Below are 17,640 nucleotides of genomic sequence, written 5' to 3' on the forward strand. Positions count from 1 at the left end.
AAACAACCTAACCTTACACCTAAAGCAATTAGAGAAAGAAGAACAAAAGAACCCCAAAATTAGCAGAAGGAAAGAAATCATAAATATCAGATCAGAAATAAATAAAAAAGAAATGAAGGAATGATAGCAAAGATCAATAAAACTAAAAGGTTGTTCTTTGAGAAGATAAACAAAATTGATAAACCATTAACCAGACTTATCAAGAAAAAAAGGGAGAAGACTCAAGTCAATAAAATTAGAAATGAAAAAGGAGAAGTAACAACTGACACTGCAGAAATACAAAGGATCATGAGAGATTACTACAAGCAACTCTATGCCAATAAAATGGACAACCTGGAAGAAACGGACAAATTCTTCGAAATGCACAACCTTCTGAGACTGAACCAGGAAGAAACAGAAAATATGAACAGACCAATCACAAGCACTGAAATTGAAACTGTGATTAAAAATCTTCCAACAAACAAAAGCCCAGGACCAGATGCCTTCACAGGCGAATTCTATCAAACATTTAGAGAAGAGCTAACACCCATCCGTCTCAAACTCTTGCAAAATATAGCAGAGGGAGGAACACTCCCAAACTGATTCTAAGAGGCCACCATCACTCTGTTACCAAAACCAGAAAAAGATGTCACAAAGAAAGAAAACTACAGGCCAATATCACTGATGAACTGATGCAAAAATCCTCAACAAAATACTAGCAAACAGAATCCAACAGCACATTAAAAGGATCATACACCATGATCAAGTGGGGTTTATCCCTGGAATGCAAGGATTCTCAAAATACGCAAACCAATCAACGTGATACACCATATTAAAAAATTGAAGGAGAAAAACCATATGATCACCTCAATAGATGCAGAGAAAAGTTTCAACAAAATTCAACACCCATTTATGATAAAAACCCTCCAGAAAGCAGGCATAGAGGGAACTTTCCTCAACATAATAAAGGCCATATATGACAAACCCACAGCCAACATCATCCTCAATGGTGAAAAACTGAAACCATTTCCACTAAGGTCAGGAACAAGACAAGGTTGCCCACTCTCACCACTCTTATTCAACATAGTTTTGGAAGTTTTAGCCACGGCAATCAGAGAAAAAAAAGAAATAAAAGGAATCCAAATCAGAAAAGAAGAAGTGAAGCTGTCCTTGTTTGCAGATGACATGATACTATACATAGAGAATCCTAAAGATGCTACCAGAAAACTACTAGAGCTAATCAATGAATTTGGTAAAGTAGCAGGATACAAAATTAATGCACAGAAATCTCTGGCATTCCTATACACTAATGATGAAAAATCTGAAAGCAAAATTAAGAAAACACTCCCATTTACCATTGCAACAAAAAGAATAAAATATCTAGGAATAAACCTACCTAAGGGGACAAAAGACCTATATGCAGAAAATTATAAGACACTGATGAAAGAAATTAAAGATGATACAAATAGGTGGAGAGATATACCATGTTCTTGGATTGGAAGAATCAATATTATGAAAATGACACTACTACCCAAAGCAATCTATAGATTCAATGCAATCCCTATCCAACTACCACTGGCATTTTTCACAGAACTAGAACAAAAAATTTCACAATTTGTATGGACACAAAAAAGAGCCCGAATAGCCAAAGCAATCTTGAGAAAGAAAAACGGAGCTGGAGGAATCAGACTCCCTGACTTCGGACTATACTACAAAGCTACAGTAATCAAGACAGTATGGTAATGGCACAAAAACAGAAATATAGATCATTGGAACAGGATGGAAAGCCCAAAGATAAATGCACACACACATGGTCACCTTATCTTTGATAAAGGAGGCAAAAATATACAGTGGAGAAAAGACAGTCTCTTCAATAAGTAGTGCTGGGAAAACAGGACAGCTACATGTAAAAGAATGAAATTAGAATATTCCCTAACACCATACACAAAAATAAACTCAAAATGGATTAAAGACCTAAATGTAAGGTCAGACACTATAGAACTCTCAGAGGAAAACATAGGCAGAACACTCTATGACATAAATCACAGCAAGGTCCTTTTTGACCCACCTCCTAGAGAAATGGAAATAAAAACAAAAATAAACAAATGGGACCTAATGAAACTTAAAAGCTTCTGCACAGCAAAGGAAACCATAAACAAGATGAAAAGGCAACCCTCAGAATGGGAGAAAATATTTGCAAATGAAGCAACTGACAAAGGATTAATCTCCAAAACATACAAGCAACTCATGCAGCTCAATAGCAAAAAAACAAACAACCCAATCCAAAAATGAGCAGAAGACCTAAATAGACATTTCTCCAAAGAAGATATACAGAATGCCAACAAACACCTGAAAGAATGCTCAACATCATTAATCATCAGAGAAATGCAAATCAAAACTACAATGAGATATCATCTCACACCAGTCAGAATGGCCATCATCAAAAAATCTACAAACAATAAATGCTGGAGAGTGTGTGGAGAAAAGGGAACCCTCTTGCACTGTTGGTGGGAATGTAAATTGATACAGCCACTATGGAGAACAGTAAGGAGGTTCCTTATAAAACTACAAATAGAACTACCATATGACCCAGCAATCCCACTACTGGGCATATACCCTGAGAAAACCATAATTCAAAAAGAGACATGTACCAAGATGTTCATTTCAGCTCTTTTTACAATAGCCAGGACATGGAAGCAACCTAAGAGTCCCTCAACAGATGAATGGATAAAGAAGATGTGGCACATATATACAATGGAATATTACTCAGCCATAAAAAGAAACGAAACTGAGCTATTTGTAATGAGGTGGATAGACCTAGAGTCTGTCATACAGAGTGAAGTAAGTCAGAAAGAGAAAGACAAATACCGTATGCTAACACATATATATGGAATCTAAAAAAAAATGTCATGAAGAACCTAGGGGTAAAACGGGAATAAAGACACAGACCTACTTGAGAATGGACTTGAGGATATGGGGAGTGGGAAGGGTAAGCTGTGACAAAGCGAAAGAGAGGCATGGACATATATACACTACCAAACGTAAGGTAGATAGATAGTGGGAAGCAGCCGCAGAGCACAGGGAGATCAGCTCGGTGCTTTGTGACCGCCTGGAGGGGTGGGATGGGGAGGGTGGGAGGGAGGCAGATGCATGAGGGAAGGGATGTGGGAACAGATGTATATGTATGACTGATTCACTTTGTTATAAAGCAGAAACTAGTAAAAAAAATTATCAAAAAAAAAAGATGTGGCACATATATACAATGGAATATTACTCAGCCATAAAAAGGAATGATGGGAGAAAATATTTACAAATGAAGCAACTGACAAAGGATTAATCTCCAAAATTTACAAGCAGCTCATGCAGCTCAATAACAAAAAAACAAACAACCCAATCCAAAAATGGGCAGAAGATCTAAATAGACATTTCTCCACAGAAGATATACAGACTGCCAACAAACACATGAAAGGATGCTCAACATCTTTACTCATTAGAGAAATGCAAATCAAAACTACAATGAGATATCATCTCACACCAGTCAGAATGGCCATCATCAAAAAATCTACAAACAATAAATGCTGGAGAGGGTGTGGAAAAAAGGGAACACTCTTGCACTGCTGGTGGGAATGTGAATTGGTACAACCACTATGGAGAATGGCATGGAGGTTCCTTAAAAAACTACAAATAGAACTACCATATGACCCAGCAATCCCACTACTGGGCATATACCCTGAGAAAACCATAATTCAAAAAGAGACATGTACCAAAATGTTCATAGCAGCCCTATTTACAATAGCCCAGAGATGGAAACAACCTAAATGTCCATCATTGGATGAATGGATAAAGAAGATGTGGCACATATATACAATGGAATATTAATTACTCAGCCATAAAAAGAAACGAAATTGAGCTATTTGTAATGAGGTGGATGGACCTAGAGTCTGTCATACAGAGTGAAGTAAGTCAGAAAGAGAAAGACAAATACTGTATGCTGACACATATATATGGAACTTAAGAAAAAAAATGTCATGAAGAACATAGGGGTATGATAGGAATAAAGACACAGATCTACTAGAGAATGGACTTGAGGATATGGGGAGGGGGAAGGGTAAGCTGTGACAAAGCGAAAGAGCGGCATGGACATATATACACTACCAAATGTAAGGTAGATAGCTAGTGGGAAGCAGCCGCAAAGCACAAGGAGATCAGCTCGGTGCTTTGTGACCGCCTGGAGGGGTGGGATAGGGAGGGCGGGAGGGAGACGCAAAAGGGAGGGGATATGGGAACATATGTATATGTATAACTGATTAAATTTGTTAAATAAAAAAAAAAGAGCAAGCATCATGACCAGGCTGAGAAAGAAAAAAAAAAAAAAAAAAAAAGGAATGAAACTGAGTTGTTTGTAGTTAGGTGGATGGACCTAGAGACTGCCATACAGAGTGAAGTAAGTCAGAAACAGAAAAAGAAATACCGTATGCTAACACATATATATGGAATCTAAAAAAAAAAAAAAAAGAAAGAAAGAAAGAAAAAAGATGATCAGAAGAACCTAGGGGCAAGACGGGAATAAAGATGCAGACCTACTAGAGAATGGACTTGAGGATACGGGGAGGGGGGAAGTGTAAGCTGGGACGAAGTGAGAGAGTGGCATGGACATATATACACTACCAAACGTAAAATAGATAGCTAGTGGGAAGCAGCCGCATAGCACAGGGAGATCAGCTCGGTGCTTTGTGACCACCTAGAGGGGTGGGATAGGGAGGGCGGGAGGGAGGGAGATGCAGAGGGAAGATTTACTTTTTTATAAAGCAGAAACTAACACACCATTGTAAAGCAATTATACTCCAATAAAGATGTTAAATAAAATAAAATAAAATAAAATAAAATAATGTTACTTTTGAGGTCTGAAATGCCACAGCTGAAGTTGGATCATAACAACTTAACGTAAAAGAGGATGAGATCAGTGAGAGGTGGGGAGAGTTCCTGATGCAGAGGTGCCCATTGCCCACCGAGAGGAAGAGCTGGGTGATAGCCTGTCCAGAGGCGCTCCCACTGCGCCACCTTGTGGAAAGCCTCTGAAATAGCCGAGTGAATGGCTCTGGGGCTGTGCTGGAAGCACATCCCTGCCTGCAGCATCTGCAATTACCTGGGAGCTTGTCAGAATTCAGGTTCTCAGGTCCCACTCAGATATATGGGGTCAGAAACTCTGGAGGTGGATCCCAATGATCTCAGTCTTACAATCGGGTGATTCTGATGACACTTGAGCTTGAGAACTACTGCCCTATTTCAAGCACAGGCCAAAAATTTAGTTCTGGGCACAACTAACGTATATAAAGATAGTTACAGAATTCAAACTACCCATAAGGGAAAGTATACTGATCTCTTTAAGAGAAAAAACATTTTGGACACAGGTCTGAAAGCAATTCTTCAGAAGTGTGGGTCTTAACAGAGTGAGCACTGAGGAATGTAATGGGTGAGATACTGCTATGGACTGAATTGTGTCCTGCCAAAATTCATAGATTGAAATGCCTAACCCCAGGTACCTCAGAATGTGGCTGTATTTAGAGATATGGTTTTTAAAGAGGTAATTAAAGTTACATAAAATCATGAGGGTGAGTCTGGTGTCATTAGAAGAGGTGATTAGGATACAGACAAGCACAGAGAGACCACGTGAAGACACAGGAAGAAGGTGGCCGTCTACAAGCCAAGGAGTGAGGCCTCAGAAGGAACCAACCCTGCTGATACCTTGATCTTGAACTTCCAGCCTCCAGAACTGAGAGAGAATAATTTCTGCTGTTTAAGCCACCCGGCTTGTGGTAGTTTGTTATGGCAGCCCGATCAGACTAATACATACACTCAACAATATTCCTCAGCAAATGAAACAGTGGCTGAAATGGGAGCTCATTATCCTACCCGCAACATATGGTGAAGTCAAAGTATCTACATCTAAACTGATGAATGCAGTTTTCAAGGGGGGCATCGGCTTCACACAGTGGCAACTGCAAGTGCCTCTAACTATTCCATGCCCCTCCGTTCTAAAGGTGAGTGCAGGTGGGTTTAGAGTTCGGGCAAGAGAGAAGGGTCCTGTTCTTCATGGCGTGTACCAATGATGCCACGAGCAGTGACAAGCATGAAATAGCTCATAATGCTGACTCCACACAGTGGCCTGACCTGTCATCAAGTTGTGCTACAGCAGTGAGGCTTCTACTTACAATGACATATTCATCCCACGTGGGACAGCTCATAGAGAAACAGCCTTCCTGGGCGGTATTAACTTCTATTGGGCACCCGGTTAGTCCTACCACTGGAGTTTTCATGACTGGATAGAAACAGATAAATAAAGGATAGAAACAGATAAATAAAGAAACAGATAAGCAGATAAATAAAGGTTGAGATAAATAAAGTTTTCATGATTGGATAGAAACAGATAAAGGATGAGAAATTGTAAATGTGACCATGAACTATCTATTCACGTGAAATCCTGACAGTTCTCTGACTGGTGACCCATCCTGTGGGTGACGATGTCATTTATGTGTTTCCAGACAGCTGCCCGCTGCATATTATCACATCTTTCTGTGTTCTTCCCCACATCTCTACTGAACCTTTATATGAAGGTCAGAGATATATGTATTTTCTCGTCAGCACTTTAGAAAGGTATACTTCATGTAAGAGCTACAAAGTAATGCTGATTTATGCACTTAAAAATTCTTTTTATCGAACAATCTGGCTTGTCTGTGACTACATTAAGTTGTCCTTTAGGACTCAGACAAATTTCTCACTGGGATACATACACATGTACACACACACGCAGAACATGTATATGCATATATACACACACACCACACATATATGCACACATACACACACCACACACAGATACACACACACACACACAACAACAGCAACAACAACTTCTCCCCTTCCCAGACCATACAGTGCACAGGGCAGTATTCTGCCATATGATCTTTGGCTTCATTTCCTAATATGCAGGTTGAGACCAGACCAGTAGGTGGTTATAGGATTTCAGGACAGGTGGCACATACCGGAGAAAGAAGCATCCGGGGACTTAAAGAAACCAGATCCAGACATTTCCTTCAGACCTGGGTAGTGAACAATGGGTTTGGTCGTCTGTGCCTTCCCGTTCTAAGTAGGAGTCCATGACTGTGTGGATGATAAATGTCGCCTGCCATATATCTCAGTAAATAAAGGATGTTGCAACCATCAAGCCATCCGTCACTGCAGCCTCCCCAACTATGAGAGGACTCAGGGTGGAGAAAGATGGGATACTGGCCCTAGGTAGCTGAGGTGTATATCAAAGGGATGATTTCCAAAGCTCAGACTCTTACATCTTCCCATACATAGAAAAGCACTGATTTAATTAACCTGAAATGTCTGGCTTTCTTCAATTAACAATATCTTTTGATGTTTCAACTAAGTGGGTTTTTTTTTCTTTTTTCACAAAAACTCCCATATATCCTGGCACCGCTCTTACCTCTTCGGAGCAGTCCCTCAGACTTATCTGAGAGGCTGCCTCCTGGGCTTAAGCCCTCAGAAAGTCCGCCAAAGAAAACTTAATTCTCAACTTCTAGGTGTATTTTTTTTTTCAGTCCACAACTGCAAGATGACTCCTCTCCCACCCCCCTTTCCCCCACCCCCACCCCACCAAATAGCTTTAAATGTTGCCCCTAGATCTCTTTAATCAAGGAATTGTAACTGGATGAAATGGATCCTTTGCTTCGGGTGCATAGCCAAGGGACATGCCAAGTATTTTTGACTAAGCAGAAGAATTTATTACTTTTGACAAGTAAGGAGACAGGGAGACAGCTCTCAAAGCACTGTCTCCCCTGTGGTTGGACAGGGCAGAGGGTGGGGCAGGGTTAAGCCTGGGGGTATGCGTATTCATGAAAGGGCAGATCGTCCGTAAGTACTGTAATGAGGCAAAGGTTACTCTAGGTTGCCAAAAACTGCAAGCAAGCAGGTGCTTGGATGTTTGCTTGCACTGTGGTCATCTTGTTGACTGGAATGCACCGTAACCTTTTCAGAATATTGGGTGTTTGGAACTTGCTGCCATCTAATGGTTAGTTTCTGCAAAACAAAAACACACTTTGGTTTAACCCCGCCCTTTCCCTACTGCTGCCTAACTAACAGAATCTGTAAGTTGACTCAGAACCAAGTACCTTCCTCTTATCTGTTTTTATTTTTTTGCCACTACTTCTATTAATTATAGTTTCAAAATGGCATTAAAGAATAACAAATTGCATTAAAAATACTCATTGGGTACAAAAGTGAGACTTTCATATATAGATATATAATTTTTTAAAAATCATATCTGAGAGAGAAAACAATTAAGCCAACTTCCAGCTGTCCAAATCTAATAGTTATTCCTTTCTTATACGTGTTTCACAATCAAAAACGTGTCAGGTACAACCAGAGATGTTGATGTGAGAGGGCTGGTCCACTGGGTTATCATTTGTGATGAAATGGGATTGAGAAGCAGTAAGAGGGAAGGGAAACAAAGGATTTTTCTCTAAACTAAAACTCTTGGCCACTATGGAGAACAGTATGGAGGTTCCTTAAAAAACTAAAAATAGAACTACCATATGACCCAGCAATCCCACTACTAGGCATATACCCTGAGAAAACCATAATTCAAAAAGAGACATGTACCAAAATGTTCATTGCAGCTCTATTCACAATAGCCCAGAGATGGAAACAACCTAAGTGTCCATCATCGGATGAATGGATAAAGAAGATGTGGCACATATATACAATGGAATATTACTCAGCCATAAAAAGAAACGAAACTGAGCTATTTGTAATGAGGTGGATAGACCTAGAGTCTGTCATACAGAGTGAAGTAAGTCAGAAAGAGAAAGACAAATACCGTATGCTAACACATATATATGGAATCTAAAAAAAAATGTCATGAAGAACCTAGGGGTAAAACGGGAATAAAGACACAGACCTACTTGAGAATGGACTTGAGGATATGGGGAGGGGGAAGGGTAAGCTGTGACAAAGTGAAAGAGAGGCATGGACATATATACACTACCAAACGTAAGGTAGATAGATAGTGGGAAGCAGCCGCAGAGCACAGGGAGATCAGCTCGGTGCTTTGTGACCGCCTGGAGGGGTGGGATGGGGAGGGTGGGAGGGAGGGAGACACAACAGGGAAGAGATATGGGAACAGATGTATATGTATGACTGATTCACTTTGTTATAAAGCAGAAACTAATAAAAAAAAAAGAAAAAAAAACTCTTAAAGAAATGGAAACCCATTCCTGCTTTGAAGGAATAGCAGATTTTTTTTTCTTTTTTTTAAATGGATCTTTATTGGAGTATATTGCTTCACAATACTGTGTTAGTTTCTGTTGCACAACAAAGAGAATCAGCCACATGCATACACATGTCCCCATATCCCCTCCCTCTTGAGCCTGCCTCCCATCCTCCCTATTCCACCCCTCTAGGTCATCGCAAAGCACCGAGCCTATCTCCCTGTGCTATGCTGCTGTTTCACACCAGCCAACTATTTTACATTTGGTAGTGTATATATGTCAATGCTACTCTCACTTCACCCTAGCTTCGCCCTCCCACACCAGGTCCTCAAGTCCATTTTCTATGTCTATCTCTTTATTCATGCCTTGCAACTAGGTTCATCAGTACCATTTTTTATCTTTTAGATTTCATATATATGCATTAGCGTACAGTATTTGTTTTCTCTTTCTGACTTACTTCACTCTGTATGACAGACTCTAGGTCCATCCACCTCACTACAAATAACTGAATGCCAATTCTTTTTATGGCTGAGTAATATTCCATTGTATATATGTGCCACATCTTCTTTATCCATTCATCTGTCAAAGGACATTTAGGTTCGTTCCATGTCCTGGCTATTATAAATAGAGCTGCAATGAACATTGTGGTACATGTCTCTTTTTGAATTATGGTTTTCTCAGGGTATATGCCCAGTAGTGGGATTGCTGGGTCATATGGTAGTTCTGTTTTTAGTTTTTAAGGAACATCCATATTGTTTTCCATAGTGGTTGAATCAGTTTACATTCCCACCAACAGTGCACGAGGTGCTGACACCTGGATCCCAGATTCCAGCCTCCAGGACTGGGGGAAATAAATGTCTGTTGTGAGTCAAGAAAGATCTTGCTGTGGTTTATGTCAAAGAGTGTTTTTCCTCTAAGAGTTTTATAGTGTCTTGTCTTACGTTTGAGTCTTTCATTCATTTGGAGTTTATTTTTGTGTATGGTGTCAGGAAGTGTTCTAATTTCACTGTTTTACATGTAGCTGTCCAGTTTTCCCAGCACCACTTTTTGAGGAGGCTGTCTTTTCTCCATTGCATGTTCTTGCTTCCTTTGTGGAAAATCAGGTGCCCATATGTGTATGGGTTTACCTCTGGGCATTCTGTCTTGTACCATTCATCTATATTTCTGTTTTTGTGCCAGTACTATACTCTCTTGATTACTGCAGCTTTGTGGTATAGTTTGAAGTCAGGGAGCCTGATTCCTCCAACTCTGTTTTTCTTTCTCAAGATTGCTTTAGCTATTCGGGGTCTTTTTTGTTTCCATACGAACTGTAAAACTTTTTTGTTCTAATTCTGTGAAGAGTGCCATTGGTGGTTTGATAGGGATTTCATTGCTTTGGATAGTATAGTCTTTTTTCACAATATTGATTCTTCCAATCCAAGAACATGGTATATTTCTCCATCTGCTTATGTCATCTTTTATTTCTTTCCTCAGTGTTTTATAGTTTTCTGAGTACAAGGCTTTCACCTCCTTAGGCAGGTTTATTCCTAGGTATTTTTTTTCTTTTTGTTACAATGGTAAATAGGACTGTTTCCTTAACTTCTCTTTCTGATTTTTCATTGCTGGTGTACAGGAATGCCAGAGATTTCTGTGCATTAGTTTTGTATCCTGCAACCTTACCAAATTCACTGATTAGTTCTAGTCGTTATCTGGTGACATCTTTAGGATTTTCTATGTATAGTATCATGTCATCTGCAAACAGTGACAGTTTTACTTCTTTTCCAATTTGTATTCCTTTTATTTCTTTTTCTTCTCTGATTGCTGTGGCTAGGACTTCCAAAACTATGTTGAATAAGAGTGGCAAGAGTGAACATCCTTGTCTTGTTCCTGATCTTAGTGGATAGGCTTTCAGTTTTTCACCATTGAGTATGATGCTTGCTATGGATTTGTCATATATGGCCTTTATTATGTTGAGGTAGGTTCCCTCTATGCCCATTTTCTGGAGAGTTTTTATCATAAATGGGTGTTGAATTTTGTCAAAAGCTTTTTCTGCATCTATTGAGATGGTCATATGGTTTTTATTCCTTAATCTGTTTATGTGGTGTATCATATTGATTGATTTGCATATATTGAAGAATCCTTGCATTCTGGGGATAAATCCCATTTGATCATGGTGCATGATCCTTTTAAGGTGCTGTTGGATTCTGTTTGCTAGTATTTTCTTCAGGATTTTTGCATCTATGTTCATCAGTGATATTGGTCTATAATTTTCTTTTTTTGTAGTATCTTTTTCTGGTTTTGGTATCAGGGTGATGGTGGCTTCGTAGAATGAATTTGGGAGTGTTCCTTCCTCTGCTATATTTTGGAAGAGTTTGAGAAGGATCGGTGTTAGCTCTTCTCTAAATGTTTGATAGAATTCGCCTGTGAAGCCATCTGGTCCTGGACTTTTGACTGTTGGAAAATTTTTAATTACGGTTTCAACTTATTACTTGTGATAAGTCTGTTTATATTTTCTAATTCTTCCTGGTTCAGTCTTGGAAAATTGTACCTTTCCAAGAATTTGTCCATTTCTTTGTGGTTGTCCATTTTATTGGCATATAGTTGTTTGTAGTAGTCTCTTATAATCCTTTGTATTTCTGAAGTGTCAATTGTGATCTCTCCTTTTTCATTTCTAATTTTATTGATTTGCATCCTCTCCCTTTTTTTCTTGATGAATCTGGCTAAGGGTTTATCAATTTTGTTTATCTTCTCAAGGAACAAGCTTTTAGTTTTATTGATCTTTGTTATTGTTTTCTTTGTTTCTATTTCATTTATTTCTGCTCTGATCTTTATGTTTTCTTTCCTTCTACTGACTTTGGGTTTTCTCTGTTCTTCTTTCTCTAGTTGTTTTAAGTGTAGGGTTAGATTGTTTATCTGAGATTTTTCTTGTTTTTTGAGGTGAGATTATATTGCTATAAACTTCCCTCTTAGAACTGCATTTGGTGAATCTCATAGGTTTTGGGTCGTCATGTTTTCATTGTCATTTGTTTCTATGTATTTTTTTTACTTCTTCTTTGATTTCTTCAGTGATCTCTTGGTTATTTAGTAGTGCACTGTGTAGCCTCCATGCATTTGTGTTTTTTACAGTTTTTTTCCTGTAATTGATTTCCAGTCTCATAGCATTGTGGTTAGAAAAGATGCTTGATACAATTTCAATTTTCTGAGGCTTGATTTGTGATCCAAGATGTGATCTATCCTGGAAAATGTTCCATGTATACTTGAGAAGAAAATGTACTCTGCCACTTTCAGGTGGAATGTTTTATAAATATCAATTAGATGTATCTAGTCTATTGTGTCATTTAAAGCTTGTGTTTCCTTATTTATTTTCTGTTTGGATGATCTGTCCATTGGTGTAAGTGAGGTGTTAAAGTCCCCTACTATTATTGTGTTACTGTCGATTTCTCCTTTCATGGTTGTTAGCATTTGCTTTAGGTATTGAGGTGCTCCTGTGTTGGGTGCATAAATAATTGTTATATCTTCTTCTTGGATTGATTCTTTGATCATTATGTAGTGTCCCTCCTTATCTCTTGTAACAGTCTTTATTTTAAAGTCTATTTTATCTGATATGAGTATTGCTGCTCCAGCCTTCTTCTGATTTCCATTTCCATGGAATATCTTTTTCCATCCCTTCACTTTCAGTCTTTATGTGTCCCTAGATCTGAAGTTGGTCTCTTGTAGACAGCATATATATGGGTCTTGCTTTTGTATCCATTCAGCCAGTCTGTGTCTTTTGGTTGGGGCATTTAATCCATTTACATTCAAGGTTATTATTGATACATATGTTCCTATTACCATTTTCTTAATTGTTTTGGGTTTGTTTTTGTGGGTCTTTTTCTTCTCTTGTGTGTCCCACTTAGAGAAGTTTCTTTAGCATTTGTTGTAAAGCTGGTTTGGTGGTGCTGAATTCTCCTAGCTTTTGCTTGTCTGAAAAGCTTTAACTTCTCCATCAAATCTGAATGAGATCCTTGCTGGCTAGAGTAGTCTTGGTTGTAGGTTTTTCTCTTTCATCACTTTAAGCATATCCTTCCACTCCCTTCTGGCCTGCAGAGTTTCCACTGAAAAATCAGCTGATAACCTTATGGGGATTCCATTGCATGTTATTTTTTCTTTTTCCCTTGCTGCTTTTAATTTTTTTTAATTTAATTTTTGTTAGTTTGATTAATATGTGTCTTGGTGTGTTTTTCCTAGGGTTTATCCTGTATGGGACTCTCTGTGCTTCCTGGACTTAGGTGACTATTTCCTTTCCCATGTTAGGGAAGTTTTCAACTATAATCTCTTCATATACTTTCTCAGACTCTTTCTTTTTCTCTTCTTCTTCTGGGACCCCTATAATTCGAATGTTGGTGCATTTAGTGTCATCCCAGAGGTCTCTGAGATTGTCCTCAGTTCTTTTCATTCTTTTTTCTTTATTCTTCTCCTTGGCAGTTATTTCTACCATTTTGTCTTCCAGCTCACTTATTTGTTCTTCTGCCTCAGTTATTCTGTTATTGCTTCCTCCTAGTGTATTTTTCATTTCAGTTATTGTGTTGTTCATCTCTGTTTGTTTGTTCTTCAGTTCTTCTAGATCTTTGTTAAACATTTCTTGTATTTTCTCAATCCATGCCTCCATTCTATTTATGAGATTCTGGATCATCTTTACTATCATTACTCTGAATTCTTTTTCAGGTAGATTGCCTATTTCCTCTTCATTTATTTGCTCTTGTAAGTTTTTACCTTGCTCCTTCATCTGTGACATATTATTTTGCCATCTCTCTCTCTTTTTTTTAATGAGTGGGATCGTGTTCCTGTCTTACTGGTTGTTTGGCCTGAGGCTTCCAACACTGGAGTTTGTAGGTTATTGTGTACAGTTGGCTCTTGGTGCTGAGATGAGGAACTTCGTGAAACCTCACTCTGATGAATATTCCCTGGGGTCTGAGGTTCTCTGTTAGTCCAGTGGTTCGGATACTTGGAGCTCCCACCGCAGTAGCTTCGGGCCAACTCCGGGCTCATGAACCAAGATCCTGCAAGCTGCCTGACAAAAAAAAAAAAAAAAAAAGCAAAAAAAACAATAACAAACTAAAAAATAAAATTAGACTAGGAAATTCACAGATATTTTAGGAAGAATATGAAAATACAAATATAGATGAATCAACAACCAGAAGGTACATCAGTACCATAATAGTAAAAAAGAGGAGGAGGGAAAAGGAAAAAAGAAGGGGGGAAGGCCTTGGCTGTGGAGGGTGGGGGCTTAAGCAAGGGCAAGGTTTGGGTAGAGGGGAGGGCCAATGCTCAGGACCCACAGGGCTGGAGAAGGCCCTGGGGGCTCTGAGGGGTGGGCCTTAGGCTCAAGGAACAGAAGGACCCAGATGTGTCCCCCACCCCTTGTCTCAGAGGGCAGGGGACCTCACCTGGGAGCCCAGCAGGTTTTTCTGGGATCAAGTGAGTGGGGTAAATGCCCTCCTCTCCTCTCTTGCTCCTCCCGTCTGGGAGGTCCCATCCTGCCTGCTTCTCCTGATCTCCCCAGCCTCCCTTTTATGCCCCCAAGGACCCAAGCAGCCTGGAGGGGGGGTTGGAAGGCAGGGGATCGGCCTGGGATCTCAGCATGTTCCCTGGGCCCTAGTGGGTGGGGCAATCACCTTCCACTCCTCTCCTCCTCCTCGTGGATGGCTCCTCCCACCTGCCTATCCTAATCCCCCTGGCCTCCCTCCTATGCCCCCAGGACCCATGAGGCCTGGATGGGGCTTTGGAGGTGGAGTACCCTCCTGGGAGCTTTAGAAGACTATAAAAAACTCTATTTTTCTTCAGTTAGAAAAATAAATTGTCTACCTACAAAGCATCGGGGATCAGTATGACATTGAAATTCTCATCAGCAAAGTGTAAATTAAATGATCATAAGAATTGTGTTTGAAATTCAGAAGGAATATGACTGCCAGTATATATCCAGCCAAACTGATACTTTCAGACATGCAGAGTCTCAAAAAATTAATGTTCACAACCTATTCTTATGAAGCTGCCTGAGAGTATGATCCACAAAATGATAGAAAAAATCAAGAAAAAGGATGATATGGGATCTGGAAAATGTGAGCTCCGACAGAAGGCAGAGGGGGAGGATTGCCCCATGATGGTGGAAAAGGAAAATTCCAGGATAACGGTGGGAAGAGAAGCCCAGAGAGGAGGTGATATAGATTGGAGTAGGGAAACTGAGGCCTCCAGGAGAAACATCTCAGAGGAAAGGAGAATTAAATGTGAAAAGGAAACTGAGAATATTTGGTGTATTTTTGGTTTATATGGTCATCAGAGGTGTGGGGAATTAATGAATGACTAATGATTGAAAAATATGCAACAAAATTGAATCTAGAAGAAGAAAAGTTGTATCAGAAAGAGAACCTAATCAGATATGCTATGAATATGACTAACATACTGTGAATAATGTGATCATGATAATGTAAACACTGTAATTTTAGCCAGAAATTATGATGTTTTATGATGAGGGAATGGGAAAAAAAAGTAAATACTGAGGTACCAAAAGAATTAAATTCTCAGGAATTCCGTGGCAGTCCAGTGGTTAGGACTCTGCCCTCTCACTGCTGGGCGGGTTTGATCCCTTGTCAGGGAATCAAGATCCCTGCAAGCCACATACCACAGCCAAAATAAATAAATAAACAAATAAAATCTTTAAAATTAGGGTATTCACCTTCAGTCCAGTGGTTAGGACTCTGTGCTTTCACTGCCAAGGGCACTGGTTGGATCCCTGGTCAGGGAACCAAGATCTTGCACACCACGTGATGTACAAAAAAAAAAAAAAAGAAGAGTAAAAACGTAAAAAATAATAATAAGAAGAATTAAATTCTCATCTACCATAGTAAGAAAGCAGACAATACATAAAACTAGAAATTGAGACGTACCATTATGTTTGCCATGTATAAATGTAAACATAAAATCATAATAAGCCCCTAAAAGATTTAAATCTTCTTGCATTTAGTAAATAAGAATTTGATGTGTGGAGGGGTGGAGCAGGACAGTGCTGTTTCTCTTTATAAATACCGGAAAAACATTCCATTTTAAAAAACGAGTACATTTAACATTATGATAAAGTTAAAACAAAAACTAAAGAATCCTCAAATCTACCTGGCGTTTACTGTATGGCATTTAAATTCAAAATCACGCTTAGAATGGCTTTTCTACACGTGATTCTAAACTTAAATATAATACCAAAAAAAGTGCCACAAAACTTTTAGAACATTTTCCTAAATCTTATCCATCTGGAATTCACTTTAGTAGAAGAGACCTGATTATTGAGATTTTGTTTTGTCCTTGTTTTTGTTGTTTAACTGACACAGAGGCGACCCTCCATGACGCATGATTCTCGGCCAAGTCGTCCCAAATGGCATGACATCGTGTCTGATGTGCGCACCTGGGGGGCTTCGGCTTGTTTAGGGAGCTAATGCCTTGGCCCCCACAGAAGAAGAAGGGGTTCGGAGAGAATGATGAACCAAGGTGGGAGAAGCTAAGGGCTTTGAGAGACGTTAAGGAGGAAGGAAGACAGGACTGGGTGATGAAAGGAAGAGGGGGACCTTTGGTGAGAAAGAGTCAGGAGGAGTCGCAGGTTTCTAACTTGAGTACCCAGACAACGACTTTATCTTAAGTTTTGCACCCTGAGGCTCCACACCCCGCCAGGGTGTTTTATCCATTTTCCCCATTGCTCTGTCATTGCCCTGTTGGTTGACATTTTTTTTTAAATCTCTGCCTCTTTCACTAGTATCTTATTATCGTTCATAGCGCCATCTAGAGGTTTCTATCTCCTGGGAGGTGAGCGTTTCCCAGTTGCCTCCCCTCTAAGAGGCTAATTATGGTTAATCATCTTAAACAGAGTTTTGGGGGTTTTCTTTTTTTTTTTTTTTTCAAATCAATCTTGTGGATCACTCTTCTCTTATATTAAGTTCTCCAGGTGGGAAAACTTTTTATTGCTGAGTCTGCTAAGTCTTGCTCAAGGAAAATCATGTTCCTAAAGGCATGTCTCTCATGTCTATTCTATTCTATTCTATTCTATTCTGTTATTTTTTTTGGATCTTATTTCCCGGACCAGGAATTGAACCCGGGCCCTGGGCAGTGAAAGCACCGATTCCTAACCACTAGACCACCAGGGAATTCCCTACTTTATTTTTTATTTAATTTTAATACAAATTTTAAAGGTTACTTTCCCCAAAGTTACTATCACCAAAATATTGGCTATATTCCCCACGTTGTACATTACATCCTTGAGCCTATCTTACACCCAGTAGTTTGTACCTCCCACTCCCCTACCCCTATATTGCCGGTCCCCCTCCCACTGGTAACCACCTGTTTGTTCTCTATATCTGTGAGTCTGCTTCCTTTATGTTATAGTCAC

The sequence above is a fragment of the Mesoplodon densirostris genome, chromosome 6 (genome assembly GCF_025265405.1).
Source record: "Mesoplodon densirostris isolate mMesDen1 chromosome 6, mMesDen1 primary haplotype, whole genome shotgun sequence".
Lineage (NCBI taxonomy): Eukaryota > Metazoa > Chordata > Mammalia > Artiodactyla > Ziphiidae > Mesoplodon > Mesoplodon densirostris.